Here is a 4229-nt window from a genome sequence, read left to right as displayed (position 1 = left end):
CTTGACAGTTGTCAGTCCATATGAACTCAGCATCTTTTCCAAAAAGACCAAACAATGGAGAGGCTAGCTTGCTAAAATCTTTAATGAATCTTCTATAATATCCTGCTAAGCCTAGAAAACTCTGAACATTTCCTACCTATTGAGGAGGTAGGACCATTTGGATGATAGCAATCTTGTTGGGATCCACCTGTAAACCTTGCTAAGAAATTGTATGACCTAGCACGGTCCCTTCAGTCATTAGGAATTCACATTTATCAGGACTGAGGGATAGGTTCATTTCAATACACTTGGCTTAAACTTTCCTCAGGTTAGTCAAATCTTCTTGGAAGTTAGAACCATAAGGGTTAAAGTCATCCATATATATTTCCACTGAATCATGAAATAGCTCAGTGAATATACTCAACTCTGCTCTCTGGAAAGTGGTAGGAGCATTACACAACCCAAAGGGATGGACCCGGTAGGCAAAGGTACCCCATGGACAAGTGAAAGTGGTCTTATCTTGTTCTTCCGGGCTGATTTGGATCTGATTGTACCCGCTAAACCCATCTAGGAAGGAAAAGAACTTATTCCCTACCAGGCCATCCAACACTTGATTTATGAAAGGAAAAGGGAAATGGTCCTTCTTGGTGGCTTTTTTAAGTTCTCGATAATCTACACAGATTATCCACTTCCTATTTTTCTTGGGCACAAGCACCAAAGGAGAAACCCATTCGCTATCAAAGATGGGGTAAATGAATCCTGCATCCAACAACTTTTGCAGTTCTTCTTTGACAATTTCCTTAAGGGATGGATTCATCCTCCTTTGAGGTTGCTTGACTGGTTTACAATCCTCTTTAATGTGAATGTGATGAGTATATACTGAAAGGTGGACTCCTTTCATCTCCTTATAGCTCCAAGTAAAAGCATACAAATGGTTGTTCAATAAGATACACAGTTCTTTCTCCTGAGAGGTGGATAGGGATGAGTTGATCTTCAAGGTTCTTTTAGGGCCAAATTCCACACTCTTAACTTAGAGAGAGGTTGGATCAGCCACACAGAGATCAACTAAAGCATTGGCTTGGGTTTCTTCCACCAACTCTTCTAATGGAAACACACTGGGGGGTGGATTTTGAATCAAATTCTCAATAAGATCATCCTCGGTTTAAGGACCTCCCCTAGTGGCTTCCACTGTGCACAATGGTGTGGAGTAGACTTCATCCTCATCTTCCTCCTCCAACAAGAGAGGTAAGTCATGTTCTAGTAGAGGTTGGGTAGGAGGATATTGGACTAGCTATTTGGACATATTCCCATTCTTGATGGTCATGCTCCTAGCTCAACAACTGATGTAAGCATCAACAGTCGCTAACCAACGCCTCCCCAAGATGAGGGGATACCCAGTGAGTTTTGCCTTTGGCTGAAGAACTAAGAAGTCAGCAGGGTACTCCCAGGAATCAATGGAGACGATGACATCTTCTACAATCCCCTCAGGAGTCACCGTGGAACGGTTTGCCAACTGCAGTACTGTTGAGGTCTTTCCTAGGGAACCTGAAGGTTGAGTTTGAGCATAGTGTCCTTGGTCATTACGTTAATGGAAACCCCTAGATCAATCAAGGTGTGGGCAATTATGGTGCCATTGATGTGGACATCGACTACAGGACTCCCATGGTCCAGATATTTTGGACAGATTACCTGTCCCAACATCAGGTCAGACAGTTGCCCTATGACATTGATAGTTGGGGTGTCTCTATTGCGCCAACCTGGGTGCTTGAAACACTTCTCTTTGATCGATTTGTTTTAGATTGGTACATCTTTTATGGCCTAGAGAAGTGGTATTTTCACACATAACTATTTAAGTTCTCCCAAAAGTTCAGTTTCTTCTGGGGTAGGTTGCGTGGTTCCAGTTAGTCTCTTAGGAAAGGGTGGAATGGCTTTGGGTTGACTTTCTTGTTTCTCTTCCTCATCCTCCTTAGGAGGAGGTTGGATATCTGGGAGGACCTTCCCAGATCATAGGTTGATCTCCTGAATCTCCACAGCATAGGTAGGGCATGTTGTTTCTACAGTATATACCTGTTGGGCTTATTTTTTATTGGGGTTCAGGTTCGGTTGAGCAGGTATCTGGGGTTGTGTTGGAGGAGCAGGAGGTAATGGTTATGGTTGAGTAGGTGATGGAGGCAAAAGAGCGGGAGGAGAGTTGTATTGGGGCCTCCACCCCTGATGAGGTGCATTCCACTAAGGTTCTGGCTGAGCGTGAGAATGAAACAAGTGGGTAGCTGGTTGAGTATGGTATTGAGATGGATACGACCAAGGAGGGGGTTTGGACTAGGAAGGATGAGTAGGGGGACCCTAAGAAGGCATGGAAGTGGCCTGATTAGGGTTGTAGTAAGTCTGGGATGTCCCTTGCATTCCCTACTGGTAAGGTCTAGGTCCATATGGCCTCCTTGGTTCCTGAAGTAGAGTGGTTCAGTGGCTCCTTCAGCCCCTTGGTACATAGCTTTAAATTCAGGCAAGGAAGGGAACTGATTTGTAGGATGGTCTTCTTCACAGATAAAACACACTTCTACAGAGTGCAATGGACATTCGTTCCTAAAATGCTTTCTAGTGCACCTGAGACAAAAGATGGCCAAAGCCCTTTCGGTTTCCTCTTGATTCTTTTGGATTCGAAAGGCATCCATTTGTATGGAAATAGTCTGTCTCATCTCACTTTTGAAATCTTCCATCTGATTTGCAAATTCATTTTTAAGGAATGAACTAGATAAGGGGGTACCAGCTAAGAGTTGACTTCCCCTACCTCTCTTTCTGGCTGCCCTAGAATGGTTTCTAAACACAGTTTTTATGTCATCATAAGGTAGATGGTAGATGTCTCCCCTGGCTAGCAAATGGAGGGTATCTTGAAGGTCTTCAGGGACTCCTCTGAGCAGAACCAACTTCAGAGACTCGGGGTCAAGTGTGCACTTGGCCCTTTTATAACTGAGTGGAAACCTCTCTTCATAGTCTTCTAAAGATTCATCACTTCCCATGGTCATTCAAAAGATTTATTCCTTTGTATCCTTTGACCTATAGTAGTCCTGGTATTTGTCGTTAAATGCTTGTTGCATCTAAGCCCAAGTTGTGACACTGTTTCCAGGTAGCCCCATGAACTAGCGTAGTGCTACATCCTTAAGGGTAGAGGGAAAGAGTTTCAACTTTTGCTCGTCTTCTGCATAGTCATAAGTTTGAAAAAGGACAACAAACTCAAACAAGAAGGTATCAGGGTCTTCAATAGTTAATCCATGGAAGTGAGGTAAGGCTGAGGGACTTATGTTTTTCATTTTTTGGTCCCCATTAGTCTCTCGGATGGGAAATACACCTTCTATTCTCTCACCATTTCCCCTACTATTTCTATTTTCAGCCATGGTCTCAGGAGGAATGGTTTCTTGCTCTTCTTCTGTTGTAGGATCTTCGTATATCTCTGGAGGTTCACTTATAGGCTCTTCTGGATCACTGCCACCAAATAAGAGAGAAGGGTGACTTAGTGATGTGGTGGGGGTGTTGGGTAGGAATTTTCCTGAATTTTCTTTGGGTGATTTTTGGTTTCTTTTTTCTGCTTGTATCTGCAAAAACTGAAATAGATTGAACTGCAACTAACTAAAATCTATCTTGCTGGAATGAAAATGTAGAATTGAAATGAAAGTAGGAAAGGACTAATCTATTTTGTTTAAATGAAATTGTAGAATTGGAATGAAATTAGGAAATTCTAATCTACACTTACTGAAATGAAATTGCGGAATTGAGATGAAAGCAAGAAATGCTAATCTATGCTTGCTGAAATGAAATTGCGGAATTGAAATGAAAGTAGTAAATGCTAATGTACACTTTCTGAAATGAAATTGTGGAATTGAAATGAAAGCAGGAAATGGTCTAATATACTTTTGCAGAAATGAAATGAAACAACTACTCTACTCTTGCTGAAATAAACTACTTTAGCATAAGGTTGTAGTAGAAAATAGAAAAAAAGCAGTAATCGCAAAATACTCTGACGCTTCCTTGGCAATGACGCCAAAAGGATGGTGAGATAAAATATTGCAGCAATGATGCTGCAACTCCTGGGACTCCCTACTTTACTTTTATCAACCCAGTAGTTCGTAACAAACTTGGAAGCGACGGTGCTATATGCACAAGTACTAGCTCTTACTACAGGCTGTCACTTGATCAACTGGCACAAGTTCGCTAGGAGCTGAAGCCAACTTCTATGAGTTCTCAGAAGATTATTT

This window comes from Pinus tabuliformis, chromosome 8 (assembly GCF_031772625.1).
Source record: "Pinus tabuliformis cultivar Carrire ecotype Pingquan chromosome 8, CPIR1, whole genome shotgun sequence".
Classification (NCBI taxonomy): Eukaryota; Viridiplantae; Streptophyta; class Pinopsida; order Pinales; family Pinaceae; genus Pinus; species Pinus tabuliformis.
This window is presented reverse-complemented; position numbering follows the sequence as displayed.